The sequence below is a fragment of the Delphinapterus leucas genome, chromosome 15, assembly GCF_059928025.1.
Source record: "Delphinapterus leucas isolate spDelLeu-1000000601 "Yukka" chromosome 15, BTC_Dleu_Yukka2, whole genome shotgun sequence".
Classification (NCBI taxonomy): domain Eukaryota; kingdom Metazoa; phylum Chordata; class Mammalia; order Artiodactyla; family Monodontidae; genus Delphinapterus; species Delphinapterus leucas.
Genome location: NC_143143.1, coordinates 10,438,023 through 10,464,919, shown reverse-complemented (window position 1 = coordinate 10,464,919; position 26,897 = coordinate 10,438,023). Strand labels below are relative to the sequence as shown.

Here is a 26,897-nt window from a genome sequence, read left to right as displayed (position 1 = left end):
ATTCATATGGAATCTCAAAGGACTCCAAATAGAGAAGATGATCTTGAAAAAAAAAGAACAGTTGGAGGTCTCATACTTCCTGATTTCAAACTTACTATAAATCTACAGTAGTAAAAACAGTGTGCTACTGGCATAAAGACAGACATATAGACAAATGGAATAGAATAGACAGCCCAGAAATAAACCCTCACATATGTGGTCAAATGGTTTTGACAAGGGTACCAAGACCATTCAATGGGGAAAGAACAGTCTTTTCAACAAATGGCTCTAGGAAAGTGGATATCCACATGCAAAAGAACGAAGTTGGACCCTTACCTCACAACTGTATAAACATTAACTGAAAATGGATCAGAGACCTAAATGTAAGACCAAAAACTCTAAAACTCTTAGAAGAAAACGTACAAGAAAAGCTTCATAACATTGGCTTTGGCAACGATTTCTTGGATATGACACCAAAAGCAAAAATAGGCATGTTGGACTACATCAAAATTAAAAACTTCTGTGCATCAAAGGACATGATTAACAGAGTAAAAAGGCAACTGACAAATGGGAGAAAATAAGTTACAAATCATATATCTGATAAGGAATTGATATTCAGAATACATAAATAATTCCTACAACACAACAACAACAACAAAAGTCCGGTTTAAAAGGGGCAAAGGACTTAAATAGACATCTCTCCAAAGAAGGTATACAAATGGCCAACAAGTACGTGAAAAGTTGCTTAACATCACTAGTCACTAAGCAAATGTAAATCAAAGCTACAATGAGATACCACCTCATACCCTCAGGATGATTATTGTCAAAACAAAACCAGAAAATAACTAGTGTTGACAAGGATGTGAGAAATCCAAACCCTGTGCATTATTGTCAGGAACGCAAAGTGGTGCAGCCACTATGGAAAATAGTATGGCAGTTCCTCAAAACATTAAAAGTAGAATTATCATATGATCCAGCAATTCCACCTCTGGGTATATACTCAAAACAGTTGAAACCAGGGTCTTAAAGAGATATTTTCACGAGCATGTTCATAGAAGCAATTCATAATAGCCAAGAAATGGAAACAATGAAACTTTCCATTGACAGATGAGGGATCAACAAATGCGGGATATGCACACAATGGAATATCATTCAGCCTTAAGAAGGAAGGAAATTCTGACACATGCTACAACACAGATGAGCCTTGAGGACATTACAGCAAGTGAAATAAGCCAGTCGCAAAAGGGCAAATACCGTATGATTCCACTTACATGAGGAACCTAGACTAGTCAATTTCAAAGAGACGGAAAGTCCAGTGGCGGTTGCCAGGGATGGTGAGCAGGGAAATTGTTGTTTAATGGGTATAGAGTTTCTGTTTTGCAAGATGAAAAGAGTTCTGGAGACTGATTATACACCAATGTGAATATATATCACATTAGTGAACTGTACACATAAAATTGATTAAGATGGTAAATTTAATGCTATGTGTATTTTACCACAATTAAAACCTTTTTTAATAACAAGTTTTTAAAAGTAAAGGGATGGAGAAAGTTATAGCACACTAACACTAGTCAAAAGAAAGCTGAGGGCTTCCCTGGTGGCGCAGTGGTTGAGAGTCCGCCTGCCGATGCAGGGGACGCGGGTTCGTGCCCCGGTCTGGGAGGATCCCACATGCCGCGGAGTGGCTGGGCCCATGAGCCATGGCCGCTGAGCCTGCGCGTCCGGAGCCTGTGCTCCGCAATGGGAGAGGCCACAACAGTGAGAGGCCCGCGTACCGCAAAAAAAAAGAAAAAGAAAAGAAAAAAAAGGAAAGCTAAGTGCCTCCATTAATCTCAGACCAAACAGACTTCAGAAGATGGAAAATTATCAGGGATAAAGCGGAGCACTATCTAATGACAAAAAGGTCAGTTCTCCAAGAAAACATAACAATCCTTAATGTGTTTGCACCTAACAACAGAGCATCGAAATACATGAGGCAAAAACTAATAGAACTTCAAGGAAAAATAAAGGAATACACTATTATAGTTGGAGACTTCAAAACCCCTCTGTCAGTAATTGACAGATCTAGCAAGGAGAAAATCAGAAAAGACACAGTTGAACTGAACAGCACCATCAATCACCTGGATCTAATTGGCATCTATAGAATATTTAATCCAACCAAAGGAGAACATACATTCATCTCTAACTCATATGGACCATTCGCCAAAATAGACCATATTCTGAGCCATAAAACACACTTTACCAAATTTAAAAGAATGAAATCATACAAATTATGCTGTGAGACTACAATGAAATTAAACTAAAAATCAGTAATTGATAAATAGCTAGAAACTTCAAGTTGTGTGTTTAACACTTGGGGATTAAACAGCACACTTCTAAATAACATGTGGGTCAAAGAGGAAGGCTCAAAAGAAATTTTAAAATATTTTGAACCAAATGAAAATGAAAATACAACAATCAAAATTTGTGGAATGCAGCAAAAGCAGGGCTTAAAGGCAATATAGCATTGAATTCACATATTAAAAACTATCTAAAATCAATAACCTAAGCTTCCACCTTAGGAAACTAGCAAAAGAAGAACCAATGAAGCCCAGATTTCTGGCAAACAACATTTGTCAACCCTTGGTGAGGTCTGCATTGCCTGGGGAGGAAGATGAAGAGCTCTGTATTTTTTGACCAGAGTTGAAGTGACAAATTTTCAATGGGGTTACTCAATAAAGTTGTATCTTGATGAGAATTCTCTTGGAAATAGAGTGCCCTCCACAGAGTTTCATCTAAGAATGGTGAGCTATCATCAAAGTCAACTGAAATCTGTGGAAATCTAGGAGGAACTTGGCCAAGCGTCCAGGCAGGGGCTGAAGATGCCAGGCAGAAGAGACAGCACGAGCAGAAGCGTCTTCCTTTGTCTGCTGAAGCAGGTTCAGGTGAGTTAGGACAAGCCATCAAAGATGGTATGTGTCCAAACCCCCTGCAGAACTGGTATGGAAGATGTGGAAGACTGAATTATCCAAAGACAGCCACAGCAATCTCTCCCATACCACATGCTCTTCCTCAATGTGGCCTTGCCACTCCCTGCATCAGGAGGTGGGGTCCAGGTCCCCTCCCTTTGAATCTCGGAGGGCTTTTGACTGCGTCTACTAATAGAGTACGGCAGAATTGACTGTGACAACCCCCCCCCCAAGGTTTAGTCAGAAGGAGCCATGCAGCCTCCACCTGGCTTTCTTGGGACACTCACCTTGGAGGAAGCTGGCTCTTACGTGAGAAATCAGCCCCCCAGAGGCTGCCACACTGGAGAGGCCACTTGGAGCAGCCAACAGCCACATGAGTGCGCCATCTTGGATGGCCAGCATAGTCATGCCTTCAGATGACTGCATTCCTAGCCAGTAGTGACCTTAACCAAGTGGGAAACCCCAGTCAAGAGCTGCCCGGTCAAGCCCTTTCACAATTCCTGACCTACCAAATAGAGAGCAAAATAAAAGAGTTATTTTAAGGTGCTCCATGTAGGGGTAATTTGTTATGCAGCAGTAATAACCAGAACCAGGAGAGAAGGGGAAGGTACAGTGGACAGGGAGGCATGGAAAGGGAGGGAGTGTTGGCCATGGCAGCTTGGAGGACATTGAAGGAGGAGGAGGTGAAGATGAAAGCGAAAGAAGACGAAGGTGATGGGGAGCGAGAAGAGAGAAAGACAAATAAAACACTGATGGAGTCCAACCTTCCTTTTCCAACTAGCCTTTCTAATTTTCTCAGGACCCTGGCAGCAAGGGAATAGTCTGCTCTCTTCTCTGATGTTTCATCCCCTGGTGCTCCTGAAGTCTCTCTTGACCTCTCTACACCTTGATACACAGTTTATTTGGGGCAGGGAGGAGAGGAGTTGTTTTCTGTTCCAACTCCCTTTTTATCCCTTCCTTTCTCAACAAAACCCTTACAGAATGCATACACCTCTGTGCTCCATGAGGAAAAGGACAACGTGCACTCCTGTGGCCCTGGAGGCTGCGAGGCACCTGTGGGGAGGCAGGCAGAGCCCCAGTGCTCTTCTTTCTTTCCCTGTAACTGTATCCATGTGAATATGGACATCAAGCAAATACCAGCATTTAGATCTCTACTCTTTCTGTGTAAAACCAGAAAAGCAGGATTAAAGAAAATCATCGGAAGGTGGTTTGAGATGTTTGGGAGGGTTAAGCGGGCATGTTGACAATATAGCTTCTTCTTGGGTGATGCTTAACGGATGTTCTCACCACTGAAACTGTCGCTTTAAAAATAAAATCCTCTTCTAATGATGACTGGAGCCCTGCCACTTGATGGAGAATCAGCCGAACATAAAGGATCTTATTTGGAAATGACATTCTGTATTGTAATTTTTGTTCTGTTTTATTTTTAAATTTTCTTTTTATGACACGTCTACATGTGCTTTAAAATATTCCAACCAAGAAAAAGAGGGGATGGGGAGAAGGGATGAAGCAAGGTTGGCAATATGGTGATCATTACTTAAGCTGGGCAATGGGTCTATGGGGGTTCATTGTACTACTTACTCTACTTTTGCAAATGCTTAACATTTTTCCATTATAAAAAGTTTGGGGGCTTCCCTGGTGGCGCAGTGGTTAAGAACCCACCTGCCAATGCAGGAGACACGGGTTCAAGCCCTGGTCTGGGAAGATCCCACATGCTGTGGACAACTAAGCCCGTGCACCACAACTACTGAGCCTGAGCTCTAGAGCCCGCGAGCCACAACTACTGAGGCGGCGTGCTGCAACTGCTGAAGCCCACACGCCTAGAGCCCGTGCTCCACAATAAGAGAAGCCACCGCAATGAGAAGCCCGCACTGCAACCAAGAGTAGCCCCCACTCACCACAACTAGAGAAAGCCCAGGAATGAAGACCCAATGCAGCCAAAAATAAATAAATTTTTAAAAAATTGTTTAAAAAAAAGTTTGTTGTTTTTCTTTTAGTTTCACTGGAAACGAAAAAAAGATGTTCTGTTTTAAATGTTAAAATGTGCACATTGCCTTGTTACAGTAAAACCAGTGTGTACACAACGATTTCCATGCCTCTCTCTCAGAACATATTATACTTCAGACCTTCCCTTTTTGAGTCACTTAATAAATATATTGTCAAACGTAGTGTCTCTAAATTCTAGCACAATTTTGCCCTGTGCACATTGCAGGGCCATAAGGATTGATCTAATTCAACCTCTCAGTGGGTGTGATTCACCAGCAATTATGTCATCAGTACAATCCTGGGGACACCGCATTGCTCAACATTTAGTCCTTGATTTTTGTATTTAATTTTTATCTCAAATTGGTTGTTTTTCAAAAGGGGCAATTATATCCACTGAGATGCTAAGATCTGTAGCCACTAGATGGATCTTAGGTGCTCTAATGCCTAGGGATAATCGGGGTGTTTGTTGGCAGGTCTTCCTCTACAAACTGTGTCCGAGGAGAAAAAGAGGCTCTCAAGAGCAAGGCATCAGTGTTGGTGGAAAGAATTTGGGTAGAAAGTACTTATTTTCCTCTACTTAGGTGCCACTTGTCAAGCGCAAAGCAAAGCCAAATGGAATTAACTCCTGTGACTTGGTTGAGGTGAAGGCCCTGCTTGGTCTGCTAAATGCCATTGTGCGTACATGAAACATTTTAAGAGATGCTTCCAAGGGCATGAGCTTTGCAAGCTATACAGTTAAGTAGCTGAAGTTCAATGCCACAATGTTTTTGAAGATGTGCTTATGAGCTTAGCTGTATCTCCTCAAAATTCATATGTTGAAGTCCTAACCCCCAGTACCTCAGAACGTGATTCTATTTGGAGACAGGATCTTTTTTTTTTTAATATTTATTTATTTAGCCTGCGCTGGGTCTTAGTTGCGGCACGCGGGATCTTTGTTGCAGCATGTGGGATCTTTAGTTGCGGCATACCAACTTCTTAGTTGCGGCATGCAGACTTCTTAGTCGCGACATGCATGTGGGATCTAGTTCCCCGACCAGGAATCGAACTCGGGCCCCCTGCATTGGGAGCGCAGAGTCTTACCCATTGGACCACCAGGGAAGTCCCTGGAGACAAGATCTTTAAAGGATGATTAAGTTAAAATGAGCCCTTAGTGTGGTCCCTAGCCCAATATGATTGGTGTCCTTATAAGAAGAAGAGATTAAGACTCGGATACACGTGGAAAAGAGACCACGTGAGGACACAAGGAGAAGATAGCCATCTTCAAGCCAAAGACAGAGGCCTCCGGAGAAACCAACCCTGCCTACAACTTGATCTTGGACTTCCAGCCTCCAGAACTATGAGAAATTATATTTTTGTTGTTAAGTTCCCCAGTCTGTGCCTTTGTTACGGCCGCCCGAACAGACTAACACAAAGGCAAAGCGTTTTGATGTATAAAATGTAATTAACGTGGATTATATCAAATTTCTTACATGTCCAAAAATATTTTCTCTAGTAATCTGTTGATTAAATTATGTTGATTAACTTCTTGAACCACATTTGCACTTCTGTAATAAACCCTGCTTGCTAATAGTGAATTATTTTTGATATATTGTTAAATTCCATTTGTTACTATTTAGAACTTTTGCATCTCTATGTATACGTAGAATTGGTATATATTTTTCTTTTCTGATAATATCAAGTTTTGCTATTTAAGTCGCTATGAATTCCATAATAAATCAGGGACTGTTCATCATTTTCTTTGCCTTGGAATAACTTATGTAACTGAAATTATGTGCAATGTAAAGCTTAAATAAAGCTTATTCACGAAGCAAAAAATAATAATAATAACAAACAGGACTAGTCCATCAAGAGACAAAACAATATAACAGAACCTACTGAAATGGAATTTCTCTTCATGGATCAGGAATTTTCGAAACAGTGAACATTTTTGAAAATAAAAGAAAGGGAATCATTTCGTCCAATAAAGGAAATAAAGATTTTAAAAAAAGAAAGCAAGTACACTCTTGCTTTAGCGCTTGAGGGCGCTCTGGGGTTGTCTGCGTCCCTTGTCACTGTCCGAATGGCCTTATTTATTTATTTAACTTTTCCTGTCACCATGACAGCAAGGCCCTTGCCTGTATTGTCCACTGTTGAAAGCCCAGCACCTCAACGGGCAGCGAGTTGGCTCTCAATAAATATTTGTCTGTTGAATGAACCAGGCCAGTGTTCCTTTTGAAGGCTGTGCTGTCCCATTCAGTAGCCCCTGTTCACATGCAACTATTTACATTTAAATTAATTTAAATTTAATTTTTAAAAACTGTTTTTTCACTGGCCACATTTCAAGAGGGCCTGCCAGCATATTGGTCAGCTTAGACACAGAACATTTCCACGACTGCAAGAAAGTTCTACTGGGCAGCACTGCTCTCAGGGGTCCAAATGTGAGCCTCACGCAGCAGCACCTCCCAGAGTCAGGTGGAAGCCAGAGAGATGGAGAAGGTTGTTAACACCAGGAACGATCATGGCCGCCTTTCACAGAGCACTTGCTCTATGCCAGAGACTTTGTTAGATGCACTAGAAACGTTTTCATTGTCCTTTCCGACAAAACTGCAGGGCAGCTGACATCACCCCTATGAATGATAAGGAAACTGAGTCTACCAGTAAGTGACCTTAGAGAAGGGATAGTCCCCGGTTCAGGGGCTGGCAGGAGCTGGAGAGGGGCATCAGGGGCCCAGCCAAGGTGGCTAGACCTCAGGGACAAACAACGGGCTGAGAGGGGTTCTAGAGCATGGGATGGGAAACTAAGGCAGGAGCTGCACCTGTCACTGGGGAGACTTGACAAGAGAATGGGGGGGCTCACACAGGAGACCCACAAGTGCCCAGGGCTCCCCCACCCACTGGGTACCAGGCTTGAGGCCATGAGACCAGTGCCAGCCCCAGCTGCTGGAGGAGCTGAGGCTGCTATCCATGCTCTGCCCTGGCCAGGACGGGGCCCAGAGCCCCCAGCCCCCGTGGGGAGGCCTCGGTGACCCTGGATAGAGATAAAAGAGTGGCCAGAGTGACAGGGCACCCTTAAGACTCCAGGGAAGCAGTGCCCGGGCCATTCCTGGCCTGCTACCATGCTTCACAGTTGGTTTGTAAAGTGCCTGGGGCAGGCAGCCTCCTGGAAGCAGAGCAGGGAGCGTGCCTGGATTCCATGTCTCTGCCACGGAGGGCCTCCGTCTGAGGGTGGAGTCACCCTGCTCTGGACAGGAAGTGCCTAAGCTCAAGGGTATGCTCTGGATGGTCACTCAAAGCAGCCAAGGGGCTAGAGGGGCAAAGGATGAAGCAACGTCATCAGCCTCCCGCAGTATCAGCAAACCATTGCAGGGCCTCCAAGACACATGGAGCTCTGACTCCTGGCCCCTCCGCTTTCCAGAGGGGTGGGGGGTGGGGTCAGGCACCACGCTGCTCTCTGGGCAGCCCCCTTGGCCTGATCCTCACCTCTACCCCCCGGACTCTGCGGAGCCAGGCAGAAAGGCAGAGGCCCTTTATGTGCCAGACAAGACTGCTGCCAAGGGACTGCAAATCTGCTTGAGGTGCTACATGTCTGTTTTTAGAACAAGAATGTCACATCAGCAGGAACCGGTGGCCAGAGATGGAGGGGGGACAAAGCAAAAGAGATTACCGTCTGTCTCAGAGCTTTGGGTCTGCTGCCCACGTATCTAGGGCACATTTGCACAGCACGGAGAGCTACTCGCCCTCCTTAGCCTTATCAGGCTGCTCTACACCCAGCAATGTTGGGCCCTTTCCGTGTGTTAAGTCACAGTGTGCTCACAGCAAGGCGAAAGGCAAGTAGCATTGTCCCTGCTCTGCAGGTGATGGAACCGGAACTCCAGCTTCTGGGTTAGGATAAGAGGGTGTCCCAGGCTCCCCATTGCAGGGCCAGGATCCAGCATCTGCAACTCTTTGCTAAGGCTTTCTCCAGCCTCTGGGTCTGCTCTGCCCAAGCAGGACAGGTGCAAAACATGGGGAATGAAATGCCCCCGTGGCTGCCCTTCACCAATGACCGATGGGAGTTGGTTCACATACACCTGGATGACCTCACCCCACAGGTGGAACAGCTCCAAGTCCCTGCATTTACACTGTTTCCTGGAGGTCCCCACTGGATTCAGCTCAGCTGCCTCTGTGGAGACTTGTTTGATAGCGTCCTGTGCTGGCTGCCTTCCTTTCCCTATCTTGACACAACCCTACCTGGGTTTCTGGGATGACTTGCCCTTGAATCCTTGTCTCAGGGCCTGCTTCTGAGGGAACTCAAACTAAGCAGATAAGGAGGAGAAAGCTGAGAACCAGTGGGGCCACTTGTGGCCACCTCATTGCAAAGCCTGGGTGGAGGTGGTCCAGGGGTGGGGGAGCCAGGCTGGACGCGACATCCAGGTTGGCCACTGGGATGTGTGGCCCAGCAGCAGAATCTCCAGGGAGAAAAGATGTTCGAACTGATGCTGGATCAGGACTCTATTCCGAGTAGCCTGTCTAGATTAGAGAAGGACCTGAAGACGTATAATCAGCGTCCAGCCCTGGGAAAGGGGTCTGGCCAGGAGCTGGACCAGGGCTCAAGGTATAACCACAGTGTCCATCCCAGCTGAGGCAGAAGCCCAGAAGGATCATTCAACACACCCAGTGGATCAGAGGAGAGGCTAGTACTGGGTGGACATAGGATTCCTGGGACCCACAGCACATCTGACCCACTTAAGACCCCGTCCCCAGGAGCCAGTCTAAAATGGCTCAGGCAAAGAGCAGGTGAATTCTGTGCAGGAGGGTCTCACCTGGACAAGAATAAGCCAGACAAGGATTTACACCCAAACCTCCGTGCCCTTCTCTTGGCGGCTGGGCTCTGGACTCCCCTCGTCACCACCAGCCTACTCCCATGCAGTCCATCACATCCAGCTTGTGTCCTAAATATCTCATCATTCATCCTCTCTCTCCATCCCCACTGCCATCTGCTGGTCCCAGTTACCACCCGTCTGTAACTCAGGCTGCAGTAGCCTCCAGGCTGGTCTCCCTGCTCCTGCCCTGCCCTTCACCTGTCCTCTGCTCCACAAGACAGCCAGAAAGGTCTGCCAGTGGATCAAGTCTTTTCTTGGCTTAAAGGCTTTGGTGCCTTCCAATTTCCAACCCTCTCTTGCTCTTCGTGCCATGCACCTTCTCACCTTGGGACCTTTACAAATCCTGCTCCCTCTGCCTGGAGGAATCTCCCCTACCTCACTTTTCTCTGTTCCTACATGACATTCTTCCATCCCCTTCAAATCTCAACTCAAACACCACTTTTTGAGCGCTACCTTCCACACACCCCGTCCAGATGACAGTTCTGTTACCGGAGGTGTCCTGACCATTGTGAGAGCACCAAGAGTCAAAGGGACAAAATAGACAAAGGAGCAGTTAAGAGACCTAGAGGAGAGTTGGAGGGACTTCAAAATATGTCTAACAAAACTTACAAAAAAAAGAGTAGGGCTTCCCTGGTGGCGCAGTGGTTGAGAGTCCGCCTGCCGATGCAGGGGACACGGGTTCGTGCCCCGGTCCGGGAAGATCCCACATGCCGCAGAACGGCTGGGCCCATAAGCCATGGCCGCTGAGCCTGCGTGTCCGGAGCCTGTGCTCCGCAACGGGAGAGGCCACAGCAGCGAGAGGCCCGCATGCCGCAAAAAAAAAAAAAAAAAAAAGAGTAAAGAGGAAACGATGGAGAAGCAGTGTGTAATGGGACAATAAGGATTTTCAAGAGTTAAAGAACAACATGAAACCTCAAATCAAAAATATATCCCAAGAATAGATAGCATAAATTAAGTCCATATATGGCTCTACCATAAATAAACCACATAAGATCAAGGATAAAAAGGAAATTTTTAAAATTATTGAACATTAAGCATAACCATGAAAAAAGGAAAGAAATATAATTTCAAACTTCCAAACCAGCAAAGTTTTATACCTCAAAATATGTCTGTATATACATGTTATGTATACATATAGAGCCCACAGAAGACAAAAAGGAAAAGATAAAGTAAGTAAAAAACATACCTACAATGAGGTGGTATAATAAATCCAAATATATTATTAATCATACTGTATGTCATTTGGACAACACAAATAAGAAGTTTATATATGAGAGATGATAGATAGATAGATACTATACCACCCAACAAATTGAGAACCCAATAAATTGAGAATACTCATAATTTTCACAAAAAAAATTATAAAAAGTTATCATTTATTAAGTCATAAAGAGAGCTTTGACAAAATTTTTAAAAAGATGCTTACCATCCAGACCACACTCTCTGACCATAATTTAATTTAAATGGGACTCAAGAATAAAGAGATTTTTTTAAAAAACCTTGGAAATCTAAAACTTCATCCTAAATACCTCCTGGGTAAAAGAGGAAATGGTACTTAAAATTACAAATGTTTTGTAACTAAGTGACAATTAGAGTAGCACTTATATAATGCAACTAATATCGTTTTTAGAGGTAAATGTGTATCCTTATATTCATGAATTTAAAAATCAACAAAGATTAAAATGAATGAGTTATGTGATCAAATAAAGGACCTAGAAAAAGGACACCAGAGCAAACATAAAGAAAGTACAAAGATGGAAATAACAAAAATAGGTCAGACATAATGAGCTAGAAAACAAAGAAGAAATAGAAAGGAACTTTTAAAAAAACTTATAGCAGAAATGGCCCTTGCTCCCCACTTTCCATTCTTGTTTTCCTATGATGTAATAGACTCTTTAGGAGGTGCGTGGCAACCCAGTAACCTTTGCAGCCAGATACAAAACATGGAAGTGGGCAAAAGTACTGGGTCATATCTGTAAAATGAAGTAGTTTGCTCTCCCTTCCCCTTTTTCTCTTCCAGCTGGCTGGGATGCAGGCATGAAGGCAGGTCATGTTGAAGAGGGCAGAGCAAAAAGATCGAAAGAGCCTGGGCCCTCAGCTCCATAAAAGCTGGGACTTTATGTGAGATAGTGTGTTAGTTTGCTTGGGCTGCCATACTAAAATATCACAGTCTGGGTAGCTTGAACAACAGAAATTTATTGTCTCACAGTTCTGAAGGCTAGAAGTCCAAGACGAAGGTGTTGGCAGGGTTGGTTTTTTCTGAGGGCTCTCTCCTTGGCTTATAGATGGCCCACTTCTGTCTATATCTTCACATGGTCTTTTCTCTGGGCACACTTATGTCTGGTGTCTCTCTAGGTGTACAAATTTCCTCTTCTTATAAGGACACCAATCAGATTGAATTAGGGCCCATCTATCCTAATGGTGCCTCATTTTAACTTAATTACCTCTTTAAAGGTGCTATCTCCAAATACAGTCACATTCAAAGGGCTTCAACATGTGAATTTGCAGGGAGCAAGGGGGTGGGGTACACAATTCAGCACATAACAGGTAATAATGCATGACTTGTTTAAGTCATTAATCATTTCAGGTTTCTGTTGCAGCAGTCAAATTTATATCCTGTCCAAATACAAAACCAAAAGCTGGTTCTTTGGGGGGAAAATGATCATATAAAGACACTACTAGTTAGCCTATGCAAGAAGAAGGAGGAGGGAGGAGGAGGAAGAGGGTATAAATAAGCAAAGCAAGTAATGAAAAGAAAGATACTCATTCGAACAGTAACTACACTAGTAAATACGTTTAATCCATCCAGAAGTTGACCTCCAGCATCCGAAGCTCGAAAAAGCTTAGAGGCAAATTTGTTGAAAATTCTGAGGACCAGAAAATATATAAATATTTATAATGTTATTATATAAATGTTTTATAAAAACATTTCAAAGGACAGAAAGAATGAAAGCTACCTATTTCATTTTCTGAAGCCAGTATAACCTTGATGGCAAAACCAGACAAGGATAATTTTTTAAAAGGCAATTACAGATCCATTATACACTTATGAACATGTATTTCAAAATCTTAAATAAAATATCAGCAAATTAAATTTAGCAGCTAATTTAATTTAATTTCAGTGAAATATATATATAAAATAGTTGCTGGCCAGGTGGGATTTCTCTCATGAATAATAAGTAAATCTATTAATGTAATATGCCACACTATAGAATTAAAAGAAAAAAAGAGCATATGATCATCTCAATACCTGCAGGAAAACCATTTGATAAAAGTCTGTACTAATTCATACTTTTTAAAAGATTTTTAAAAAGCAATCTAGAAATAGAATATAATGTCATAGATGTGATAAAAAGTAATTGTTCAAAACTCACTGCATATATTATATTTAAGGGTAAAATTTCAGAGGCAATTCAATTAGACTCAAAGCAATAAAGGATGTCCTCTGTCATTGCTTCCTCTTAGCACTACATTAAAGTACCCGGCCAATGAAATAAGGTGATTAAACGAAATAAAAAGGCATTAAGTGAAAAGGAAAAGTGTATCTAGAGAAAGTATAATTGTCTACACAGTGAATCCAAAAGAATCTATACACAAACTTGTAATCAGCAAGATTGCTATACGTGAGATTGACATATAAACATCAATAACATTCCTATGCACCACAAATAAGTAGAATATATTACTTTTAATTCTGTTTACCATATCAAAAAAATTAAAACCATAATGTGCTTAAAATAAATGGAGCAGAAAGTTGTGTAAGAACCTAATGGTCTAAATTACAAAACATTATTGAAAGACTCAAAAGAGTATCTGGTAAGTAAAGAAATATATACCCCAGACATGGCCAGAAAGATTCAATATCATAAAGGAACCAATTCTACCTAAATTTATGTATTAAATATTATAGAATTTCAAAAACATCCAAAACTCTCTTTGGGAACTTGGCAAGATGCTTCTAAAATTTATAGAGAAGAGCAAAGGGCCAAGAATAGCCCCAGACAGATTTATTAGATAGAAAGATTTATTACATAATTAAGATGGTGTTGTAAGGATAGACAGCTATACCAATAAAATAGAAGAGAGAGCACAAAAGCCTATATAAATCAGTGGGGAAAGGGTGGACTCTTCAATAAATGGTGTAGGGTTATGTATAAAAAATAAAACTAGATCTCTACATCACACAAAAAGATCGATTCCAAGTGAACTAAAGACATACATGGGAAAAGCAAAACTTTTTAAAGTTTACAGGAAAATATCTTTTGACCTTGAAGTACAGATGGATTTCTTAGAAAGGGCACAAAAAGCATGCACAACAACAAAAAAAGACTAATAAATTTACAAATTTCTATCAACAAAAGTTACTATTAAAATTTTTAAAAGACAAACTGCAGACTGAGAAGATATCGGCTACCCAACAGGGATTACAATCAGGAAGAGGTTGGGGGGGAAAACAGAAAAACGGGTACAAATCAAGAAGAAAAAGATGTGCAACACAGTAGGGGAAGAAAAAAAAAAAAAGACAAAGAATATGAAGAGGCAATTCACAGAAGAAAAAACCCAAATGACCAACAAACATATAAATCAACCTCACTAGTAATCAGGGAAATTGTGAAATAAAACAACAATGAGATACCATTTTATATTCATCAGCTAAGCAGAAGTTAAAGTCCGATAATACAATTTTTGATGGAGATATAGAAGAAAGAAATTCTCATATGCTGTTGGTAGAGTCAGTTGTATAAGCCCTTGGAGAGCAAAGTGAAGATGCTCACGGTTTTTGCCCCTATTCAATTTACTCTTTTCAGTAAACATCCAAGAGAGAAATCTCAGCACCTGTACTCCAGAATACATTTACAGGAATGTTTATTGCAACATTGTTTAAAACAGAAGGAAAAAAACAGGCACAAAGGGGCTTCCCTGGTGGCGCAGTGGTTTAGAATCCACCTGCCAATGCAGGGGACACAGGTTCGATCCCTGTATCGGGAAGATGCCACATGCGGCAGAGCAACTAAGCCCGTGCACCACAACTACTGAGCCTGCACTCTAGAGCCTGCGAGCCACAACTACTGAGCCGGTGTGCTGGAACTACTGAAGTCCCCCACGCCCAGAGCTTGTGCTCCGCAACAAGAGAAGCCACCGCGATGAGAATCCCGCGCACCGCAACAAAGAGTAGCCCCCACTCGCCGCAACTAGAGAAAGCCCGTGCGCAGCAACGAAGACAGAACAACGAAGAATGCAGCCAAAAATAAATAAATAAATTTATTTATTAAAAAAAAAATGTCCACCAGAAGAAGAACGAATAGATAAATTAAGGTATAATGTATAATAGAATGTGATGCAGCAGTTAAAATGAATGAGCAAGAGCTACACGTATCATTATTACATACATAGTGTCAACTTGTATAAGTCATTATTGGTAAGCAAAAAAAAAAGCAACTGAGGAAGGATACCTGCAGTATGATACTACTTATATAAAATGCTTTTTGGTTCAATACTTTTAGTACAGTTTATTTGCATACAGTAAATTTTACTCTTCTTGGTGTACAGTTCTGTGAGTTGTGGTAAGTGTGTGGTCACTATCACAATCAAAATATGGAACAGTTCTATCACCTCCCAAAAGTCCTTGGTGCCCCTTGATAGGCACTAAATCCCTTACCCTACTCCCAACCCTTGTAATCATATAGTATGTAGCCTTTTGAGTTTGGTTTCATCCACTTAGCATAACGTGTGAGGTTCATCCATGTTATTGAGTGTATCAACAGTTTTTTATTGCTGAATCATATTCTATTGTATGGATGTATCAATTTATTCATCCATTCCCCAATTACAGTGCATTTGGGTTGTCTCCAGGAAGGAAAATTATGAATAAATCTGCTGTAAACATATGTGGGCTGGTTTTTGTGGGAACACAAGTTTTTATTTCTGCTCAGTAAACAGCTAGGAGTGGGACTGCTGGGTCATATGGTGAGTGTATGTTTACTTTTATAAGGAACTGCCAAACCATTTTCCAAGTTTTCTGTACAATTTTGTATGAGTTCTAGTTGCTCTGCATCTTCACCAGCACTTGGTATTGTCAAGTTTGTTTGTTTGTTTATTAAATCATTGTAAGAGGTGTCTACTAGTAACTCATTTGGGTTTTAATTTGCATTTCTCTAATAGCTCATGATGCTCAACATCCTTTCATGTGTTCATCTGCCATCCACATATCTTCTTGTCTGCAGGGTTTGTTCAATTTTTTGGACCATCTTTAATTGGGTTATTTGTTTTCTTATTCAGTTTTCAGGATTCTTTATATTCTGGATCCAAGTTCTTTATCACATGTGTTTTGTAAATATTTTCTCCCAGTCTGTAGCTTGTCTTTTCATTTTCATAAGAATGTCTTTTGAAAATCAGATGTTTTTAATTTTGATGAAATCTAACTTAGCATATTTTTCTTTTACAGCTCATGGATATAGAAGCTATAACTAAGAAAATTTTGTCTAACCTGAAGTCACAAAGATTTTCTCCTATGTTTCCTCCTGGGGAGTATTTTAATTTTAGCTTTTACTTTTTGGTCTATGATCCATTTTGAGTTAATTTTTGTATAAGTTGTGATAGGTAATCAAGATTTTTTTTTTTGCTTGCTTGCTTTTTTTTTTTTTCCATATGGGTGTCCAGTTGTTCCAGCACCATTTGTTGAAATGATTATCCTTTCTCCATTGAATTGCCTTTGCAGCTTTGTCAAAAATCAACTGGCCATATATGTGTGGGTCTGTTTCCAGTTTGTAATGTTTCAAAACGTGAAAAACAGGATAAATTTTTTCAAAATATTTCAGCCATTCTAGTGGATGTGTAGTTGTCACTGGTGAGGTTCCCCTGGACACAAAGATAGAGTTTAGCATGCAGGACATTTATTAAGAAGTGCTCTTGAGATCAACACCTGTGGTCAGGAAGGAAGCAGGTACAAGAAGAGGGAGAAGGTGAGCCTCCACTGACCCCAGAGGGAGCACTAAAGAGGGAATGGCCTGAGTTGGCAAAAAGGCTGGTGGGGTCACATGGAAGGTGGTCTGAGAGAGGCACTCTTGCATTCAATCACAGTAGGGGTGTGCTTGGGGTTGTTTGTTTGTTTGTTTGTTGTTTTGTTTTGTTCATTTGGCCACGCCACATGGCTCGTGGGATCTTAGTTCCCCGTCCAGGGGTCGATTCCAGGCCCTTGGCAGTGAGAGGGCAGAGTCCTAACCACTGGACTGCCAGGGAATTCCCACTTGGGGTTTTAATTTGCATCTCCTGGCTACTAATGAGGTTGAGTGCCTTTTCATATGCTTATTAGCCATTTAAACGTTTATCTTTTTTTGAGGGGAATCTGTGAGAGGATGATGAAGTGGCTTATGGCCTTAGTGAGACACAAGGGGACCCCTCTGGGTCATCAGCCTCTGCACATAACACAGAGAAGCAGCCCTCAGGGTAGTGGAAAGGCAGACAGACATGGATCCAAATCTCAGTCTTCCACTTCCTAGCTGTATTCCCTGGGAAAGTGATTCAATTTCTCTGAGCCTGTTTCCCCCTCATAAAATAACTGAGATTGTGACTAGGGGCGGATAAGAAGGAAGGGAAGGAGATGTCCCAGCTTTAATCTAAACTCTGGTCCTCCAGGATTTAAGGATGTCCAGTCAATTCCGGAGGACCAGTGAAGTTGCCCCCACGGGTCAGTTTGTGAGAGGTACCCAAGAGCTTCCCAGGAAGAGGCTCAGCCTGAGGGAAGGGAAATGTAATTCCCAAGTGGATGGAGCCAGATCATTCTTTTAGGTTGGCCCTGGGCTCAGTCCCACCGCTCCAGGTCTGAGTCCCAGGGAGGGAGAATACAAAAGAAAACTGGAGGAATTCTGTATCCATTGTCCATTGCAGTGAAATAAACCATGCCAAACTTGGCGGCTTCAAACAACAACAAACATTTATTCTACTCATGAATCCATAGCTTGGGCAAGGCTCAGTGGGGACAGCTCATCTCTGCTACAGTTGGCTTTAGCTAGGGTGGCTGACTAAGGCTGGACCATTCACTTTTTAAGATGGCGTACTCACACGGCTGGAAGGTGGGCGCAAGCCATGGGAAGGGAACCTGAGTTCCTCTCCGAGTGGGCCTCTCCATGCACTGTTTGGGCTGTGTCATAGCATGGTGGCTGGGTCCCCTGAGCCAGCATCCCAAGCAAACCAGTGGAAGCTACATCACTCTTTACAACCCATTGTGTCACTTCTGCCACAGTCACAAATCCATCCATATCCGAGGAGAAGGAGTGTCAGAGTCACATCGTAGGAAGACCACGTGGGATGGGAGACATCATTGCTTCCATTTTTGGGAGAATACAATCTGTGGCCAGCCCTTTCCCTAAGATATCTGCACAATACTGAGAGCTGACATGGCACATTTTGCAGCTGTGTGACCATGGAGAACAAGCCTGAAGGGACAAGTGCGGAGAGGAAACTCCCTTTTAGGCTCAGAGGCCTGGGCTGTGGCGGAACCAACCTTCATCCTTCTGAGGAGCCGGGGCCACAGCAAGGGGGAAGGAGACAGCAGAAAGCTTGAGAGCAGCCATCCCAGCTTGAAAGTCAATCATAGGAGGAGGAAAATGGCAATAAGAAGTGATGGAAGGATGTTAGTGAGCACTAGTGAGACCCCCCCCTCGCAGGGCTCCTGGAAACTTTGAAAGGCAAACAGGTTCCATTAGAGCAGGAAGGAAATAAGCCAGAGGAATACTTTTTTTTTTTACCATTTTTATCCCCAGACTGGAGAAAGGTAATAGAAGAGACAATGTATATCAAGCACCCATCATATAGTTAGCACAAGGTAGGACCTCAGCCAATGCTCTTCTGAACTGTCTGATCTGCTCCCCACCTATAATGAGCCTTGATTATTCCATAGGGGAGGAGGGATAAGCTTAAGGTTCTCTTGGAGGGGCTACCACCCAGTGGGTCCTGTGGTTGATCGCCAGCAGATAACACCTATGCAGCTGATTCTAAGGTCCCCAAAGCCCCTGTCAGGAGTGGGATCTGGCATTGCAGCATCAAGTGTCCAGGCCCATCCAAAGAGCTAGGGAGCTCCCTTCAGGGCCAGGGCCATGGGGACCAAAACAGAGTCAGGGCCTAGAGCTAAGCTGGACCGGGCAAAGGATCTCCCCAGAGAGGATGAACACTGATCTAGTTTCCCATGGCTGCTGTCACAAATGACCGCCAATTTGGTCTTAAAGCAACAGAAATTTATTCTCGCACAGGTCTGGAAGGCAGAAATCCAACATCTGTATTACTGGGCAGAAATCAAGGTGTCCTCAAGGCTGTGCTCCCTCCAGAAGCTCCAGGGGAGAATGCTGGTGGCTGGATTCTGATGGTGGTCAGCATTCCTTGGCTTACAGGCACATCACTCCAATCTCTGCCTCTGTGTTCATGTCACCTTCTCCTGCCTGTGTCGAATATCCCTCTGTCTCTCTCTTGTAAAGATGCTGTGATTACATTGGACCCATCTGGATAATCCAGGGTGAACTCCCCATCTCAAAAGCCTTAACTCAATCACACCTGCAAAGACCCCTTTTCCATATAAGGCACCATTTGCAGGTTCCAGGGATCTTTAAGAGCCATCATCAGCCACCACAGGTACAGACACAGGGTGAGTCTGGATGCTGATCAGGAGGGAGGCAGCAGGAGCAGGTGAAGAGCTATGTATACAGAGTGAGGGGAGGAGGGGGTGTTGACAGGAATCAGTCTGGGCTGGAGACAAGAGCCTGTCAGAAAGCCAGCCAGAGATGAGACCAACAGTGCGCGTCCTGGCTGGTCCCCCCGGGCCAGAGCAGGAAACAGAGGACAAATGCCAGAATCCTACTGTAAGGGGAGTGTGAGGTTGAGCTGGGGAAGGCCACTGGGGCAGGGGGGGAAAGAAGGGTAAACCATTCATCTATAATGACCTCTGGGCAAATTAGAAAATACATCCCTTTCTCAGAATGCTTTACTTGCATCCTTGGAAAAGTATCATAACATACTGATATCGTAAGAGCAATCAACTTGACTGCTTTGTGGGGAGAGTATTGTGATCAACACAAATCTGACGAGGCCCCTTAGACGTACCCAGGGCTTGCACCATCATGTATGTGAGAACTAGGGTGGGTGAGGTCAAGGAGCTCCCAGGTCCAAACGAGAGGCTGGAGAAGGCTTGGGCAAGGTCCAGCATGGGCTCTGACGCTGCCCACGGCTGAGTTTTTACAGCTATCCATCCATCATCTATTTGTCTGAGTGTGCAAGATCCACTGAAATGGTCAGGATGGGATGGGCAGATAAGCAGGAGGTGAAGGCCTTGAAGGCTGTTTTATTTGGTGCTGATGGTGTGAATCCGGGGCAGAGCCATGGAAGTGAATGTTCCCCAGGACCAGCAGCAAGAATGACTTCCTCTGAGGTCTCAGGGCTCGACTTCACTACCCAATGACAATTGCCATTTATTGAGCATCTACCCAGTGCCAGACACTGCCCTCTTAAGCCATATCATCCCTAGTCATTACTACAACCCTGCCGCGCCAGTGTTACCATCCATCCCCATTCTACAGATGATGAAACCGAGGCTTCAAGAGAGTAAGTGGCTGGCTTGGGGACACAAAGGAAGGAAACTGCAAGACTGGGATTTACCCTGGGCTGCCTGGGGCTCCATGCCACCTCCCAACAGGAGATGGGCAGCTCCAGGCTGAGAAGGCCATGACGACACACCAGGTGCACTGGGCCTCCTGAGCCTGGGTCCAGCCTTCTATCTCCTCGGGCCTGACCAGCTCACTCTGTCTGGGAGTTGAACAGTAAATTAAAGGGCTTCATTATCTCATTTGAGGGTGGAATAAAATACTTTGGAAAGGCTGGTACATTAAGTGCAATCAAGTTCTGAAAGGTTCTCTGTCACTGGAAGGAACGTCCTCTAATAAATTGCTCTTTTCACCGAGATGTGGCTAATATCTCATGAGCAATCCCAGCAGTCTCCACTGCAGATGTTTCTGCATCTTCACAAAGGATATTAAAGAGACCAGATTCCTTCCCAAGAGAGCAAATCACCTTTGCAATGTGCAAAAAGATGTCCTGAGTACAGCTCTCTCTCCTGTGACCTGCCAAGAAGGAACTCTGGGGCTACTTTGGATCTAGGGTCACTCGGGACCCTCAGGCCACCCCTACTTGCCAGTCACCACATGTGCATCCTGAGTCACTCCACAAGCCTTGAATGAACACCACCCCGGGGAAGGCCACACATCATCCCAGCCCTGCCCTCCCTGAGCTTACAATCCAAACTAGGCTGTGTGTTAGTTCCACAGGACTCAGCTGTCATTTTCCCAACAACTTAATGACCAACGGCTCACCGCTTTCCTGGGAAGCAGCCATCCAGACACTTGCATTTAAGTGATCACGAAATTGACGCACAATTTACCCCAAATCATACCTTCAGAATCTCAGACCTTGATGCTCTCCAGAATCAGTTCCCACGACATTAAAGAGCTGCAGTGAGGCCTGCCTTAGGCACAGGTGAAATAACACCAGCAACACTTCACACCCATCAGGCTCTTCCCGTCGGTCAGGCCTGTACTCAGCACCTACACATACCACCCCAAGTCCTTAAAACAAACCAATTTACAGATGAGGAAACTGAGGTACTGGGGTGTGAATGGTAGGGGTGTGGAGGCCCCTCAGCCTCTATATTCCAGCATGTCAACCTTTTGGTTCTTAGAGGCTATGCAGTCTGGTCCTCTGTCACAGATAATAACAAAAGGTCGGAGGGGGGTGGGGGGAGAAGGAGGGAAGCAGGGAGTAAGGAAGAATGAAAGAAGGAAGAAAAGGAAAGGGATGGGAAAGGAAAGGAGAAAGGAAGAAAGAAAGGAAGAAAGGAAGAAGGAAAGGAAGAAAGAAAGAAAGAAGGAAAGGAAGAAAGGAAGGAAGGAAGGAAAGAAAGAAAGAAAGAAAGGAAGGAAGGAAGGAAGGAAGAAAGAAAGAAGAAAAGAAAGAAAGAAAGAGAAAGAAAGGAAGGAAGGAAGGGAGGAAGGAAGAAAGAAAAAGAAAGGTAGGAAGGAAGAAAGAGAGAAAGAAAGGAAGGAAGAAAGGGAAAGAAAGGAGAAAATACTGCTGAAAGGGCACAGGCTAAGGAGTAGAAGGGGAGGAGGCAAGGAGGAAGGTATGAGGGGAAATAATCCAAGACAGAGAGAGAGAGAAGACAGACTCTGGTGCCTCTTGTCCTGCCCTAGCCCTGCCCAAGGATGTCACAAGAAAGGGGATGGGGCTCCCCCAGTGTCATCACGGTGCCTGATGTTCATGCATTGACTCAACCCGTGGGCCTTCCTTTAGTAGCACTGTGTTCTCAGCCCTGGTGCAGGCCCTTGGGAGACCCAAGAAAAGCTGTGTCCTCAGGTCCTCTCCTCCTGACCTTCCCCCAGCTTCAGTTTCCCCATGTGTAAAATGAGCATATGAATCCCTACCTCTCCGGGGAATCAGATGCAATGAGGCACACGCAGGCACCAAGGAGAAGCCCTAGACACACCCATTTCCTTACTTTCTTCCTTCACTGCGGGGAGCCACAAGCCAGGAAGGAGTAGAATAGAAACCACGGAGGGGGCCTGCCCTTGAGGACAGACTGCCAAAGAGCTGCCCATCCACACATTGATTCATTAATTCATTCAACAAATATTTACTGAGCATCTACTGAGTGCCAGGAGCAGCACTGGAGCCTACACATGAATGCCCTATGAGAGAGGCACCATTGTGCCCATTTTGCAGATGAGGAAACCAAAGCAGAGAAAGATGTAATTTGCACAGCACTGAATGGGATAGAGGCCAAATTCAGACTAGGCCTGGTTCGCTAGGATGCAGTGTTGGTTGGTTGGTTGGTTGGCTGATTGGTTTCCCATACCACACACTCTCTCCCTTGGTGGGGCTGAGTGACGCCTGGTGTCTAAGTGTGGATTTGCAGCAGAGAGCCGGGACCTGGTCTCTGGGGGCTCCTGGCAAGGCTGGGCAGGCCTGGGAGCACCAAGGAAGGGCCTCTGCCCGAGACCAGGATGATGGCTGATGGGGATTAAGCTGTGACAGTTTATAGTATAGTAATTCAGCCCACTGCACTTTGGGGACCAGTAATCCTTTCCTGTGGGAGTGCAGGTGAGCATGTGGGAGGGGCCATCTCTAGCAAAGAATCTGAGGAATCGCTTCTTCCTGCAGTCCTGTGGAAAAGTGTGAGAAAGGGAGGTGGCTGAGGCTCCCTCAGAATAGGCCAACAGGATGTCCATTTCATCGGGCTCCTCCCTGCTCAGAACTTTCAGTGACGCCCCACGGCCCTCAGTGTTGTTTGTCAAACCCAGGGAAAGATATTTGAGGTCAGCTTACCTAGGGACTAGGGAAGGATCCAGAAAGAATCAGAGCCCCAGAAAAAGATGCCCCTTAGTTCTCCTGGCCGTCTCCTCCCTCTCTTCTTTTTCCATTCCTATGCCATCTGAGCAGCCCACGCTGGTAAAACCCATGCTAGGCCTTAGCCAGGCAGAGAGAGAAGTCCTGCCGGTTCTTGGGCATTGTTTTCTTAGGTCCAGAGACCCCAGACTTAAGAGGAAAGGGGTTGCTGGCATCTACATTCCCACACACTACCCCACCACAGCAGGGTGATTGGGGCCTGGAGACCTGATGAAGAACAGAGACTCAGGCTCCTCAAAGCAGGACAGGGCCTGGGCCTCAGCATCTTTACGAAGTGCCCCTGTGATTCTGACACCAGCCACAGTTTAAGAACCACTGCTCTAGAGCACGGCTGCCTAATAAAAATATAATGCAAGCTATACGTGACTTTAAATTTTAAAAAGTAAAGAAGATACAGATGGAATTAATTTTAATAATATATTCTATTTAACCCAATATCCAAAATACTATCGTTTTAACATGTAATCAATATATGAAATTTTTAATGAGATATTTTACTTTTTTTTTTCATACCAAGTCTTTGAAAGCCAGAATATATTTGACATTTACGGCACATCTCCATTCAGATGCTTAATTCTCATCCACAACACTTGATCTGTATTTGGATTTCATAGATTTCCACAACCAAGTTGTTTCAAAGTAGTGTCACCAACTCATCCCTGTTTACTCAAGTCCTTTAAAACTCCCAGTTCCACATCCTGAAAGCTCAGTCCCAGGAAAACCAGGACAGTTGGCAGTTCTTTCCAAACATACTTGAATGTTTTCCAACAACTGAGTTGAGTATCAGTTTTTAATTTTAAATTAATTAAAATGAAGTAAAATTAAAGTTTCTGCTTCTCATGGCATTAGCTCCATTTCAAATGCTCAATAGCCATGTTTGGCCAATGACTACCATATTGGAGAGGGTGGGTCTAGGAGCCAGGAAGCCTCCTTCCCTTCACATTAAGACCATCTATGGAGGATCCGAACTTGGTTTTCTTAAGAGAGCCATGGTCGCTGAAAGAGTTACAGGTGGTAGGGCCACAGCATAGAACAGCTACCTTGGCAACACCAGGAGGATGGAATGGACATTAGGGGGCCACTGTAACAACCTAGGACATGGGAACATGATGGTCAAGGTGAAGAGACAGGCTGGATTACAGAGGTGTGCAGTAAACAAAATCATTAAGACTTGGTGACTGATTAGATGGCAGAGTGGGGAAGCAAGAGGTATCAATTATCCTGACCAGGATAATTCCCAGGTCAGCTCTCCCCTGTCCCCCAGCCCCTCGTCACCACCACCAACCAGGTTGATTCTAGAATATTCCAATAATCTATTGCTATTTAAATGCAGTGGTTTAGAACAACAATACTTATTTTATTATTATCGCTCATGAGAGGCTGATTGGGCTCAGCTGGGTGGCTCTTGCTCAGGGTCTCTCATTTGTGTCAGGTGAAGGCTTCTTCCCAGGTCTGGTGATGCTGGCTGTCAACTGAAACCTCAGCTGGGGCTGCTGGCTGGAATACTGCTATGGGCCAAACTGTGCCCACCACTCCTCAAAATTCATATGTTGAAGTCCTAACCCCCACTGCCTCAGAATATGACTGTATTTGGCAATAGGGTCTTTAAAGAGGTAGTTAAGATAAGATGAGGTCATTAGGGTGGGCGCTAATCATTATTACTGGTGTCCTGATAAGAGGAGGAGGTTACGACACTGATACACACACAGAGGGAAGACCACGTGAGGACACAGGGAGAAGGTGGCCATCTACAAGCCAAGGAGAGGGGTTTCAGAAGGAACCAACCCTGCCAACACCTGGATCTTGAACTTCTAGCTCCCAGAATTGTGAGACAATAAGTTTCTGTTTTTTAATTCCCCAGTCTGTGTTGCTTTGTTACGCGGCCCTAACAAACCAAAACAAATTTCCACTTGTGATCTGTCCATGTGGCCCATGCTTCCTCACAGCATGACAGAGGCGTTCAGAGAGTGTGTACCCCAAGAGGACCAGATGGAAACAGGATCAGCAGCTATGACCGAGTTTCAGAAGTCACAGGTGTCGTTTCCTCTGTGGTCACAGGCCTGCTCAGATTCAAGAGGCAGGAACATTGAGCCACCTCCTAATGGGTTGATGATCAATGTCATGTTGCCAGGAGAGCATGCAGAATAAAAAATCTTGTTGCGACCATCTTGGAAATCATGACATGCCATATCAGGCTGGTAACTTTAGGGATTGGCGATGATGTCATCAACCAAGACAGAGACTACAGGAGGAAGAGGAAAAGGGCTGGGGCGGGTTAGATGATGAGGTAAGGTGTGAACAGGTTGGGCTGGTCAAGCCTGTAAACATTTAGGCGGATGTAACCAACGACTAGGAAGTTAGATATGTGAATCAGGGCCTCCGGAACATGTTCTGAGCTAGAACTGTCAATTTGCGGGCCCTCAAAATAGTAGAAGCCAGAGTCTGAGTCCACCCACGGAGTGAGAGAAGATGAGGGTTGAGGGAATGTATCAGCTAGGTATTTCTGCATAACAAACCATTCCAAATCTTAGCGGCTAAAGACAACTACAGTTGACCCTTGAGCGAGGAGGGGATTAGGAATGATGACCCTCCTTGCAGTTGAAAATCTGCTTATAATTTATAGATGGCCCTTCATATACGTGGCTCCATATCCACGGCTCCACAACCACAGATGCAACCAGTCGTGGATCTTACAGCACTGCATTAACCACTGTCAAAAAACACGGTATATAAGCGGACCTGAGGAGCTTAAACCCATGTTGTTCAAGGGTCAGCTGTACTTATTATTCTTCTATAGGTTGGTTGGGTAGTTCCTCTTCTGCTTTCACCTGGCTCATTCATGGGGCTGCATTCATCTGGACAGTGAGCTAGAAGGTCCAAGACTCACATGTCTGGTTGATGCCAGCTGTCGGCAGGGGACAGGGCTCAACTGGAACAGCTGGAACACTTGGGCCTCTCTTTCCATGTTAACTTTCACTTGGGCTTCTTTACAGCATAGTGGCCTCAAGGGAGTATCCAAGTGGGCGAGTCTCAATGCACAGGACTTACCAAGTACATGTGCTACCAAGATAAGACTTCACTGGCCAAAGAAATTCACATGGCCAAACCCAAAGTCAGTGTGGGATGGCTTACCGGGAGGCATGATTCACTAGCAGCCATTGCTGTAAAAATACACTATAGGAAGGAACACCAGGTGGGCCTCTGCTCACTTTAGGGTTGGGCGGAGGAGAAACCAAAGAGGGAAAACCAGAAGAACCAGGATAGGACCAGAAGAGTACAGTGCTAAGGAATCAAGAGAGGAGTGAATTCCATGAGAACACGCCACACCAGTACTTGCATGACCTTCAGAGTTAATGTCTCACCCTAGCCCCAGCCTGAAACCATCCTCTGGATTTGGCGACCTAGAGGTCAGTTTCTTCAACATCCCAACATTCATTTCAGGTGTCAGTGTCACAGAAATCTTAAGCATCAGATATAGCTCAGTGACAGCAAATCTATAAATCCAACCAACATGGTCTAAATTTGCAAACGTTACAACAGTCTGGCTTGATTAACTAGAAAGCCCAGTGTTTTCAAATGTTTTTGACCAAGACGCACAAAAAGAAATACCTTTGCATAAAGATCCAGTGCATGCACACACAGAGACGCACACACACGCCTGCGTGCCCACACGTTCACGTGTGGCCAAAACGAATGTTTC

The 26,897-nt window shown here is 44.3% G+C and overlaps 1 long non-coding RNA gene across 1 annotated transcript in view; it reads right to left on the bottom strand.

Moving 5' to 3' along the window:
• LOC111182067 (uncharacterized) overlaps positions 1-26,897 on the bottom strand; it is a 40,036-nt gene that overhangs the window by 11,266 nt on the left and 1,873 nt on the right. Inside the window, exon 3 of the long non-coding RNA XR_002646652.2 lies at positions 1-26,897. This exon is cut by the window's left edge and continues 11,266 nt beyond it. This is a non-coding gene — a long non-coding RNA (uncharacterized LOC111182067).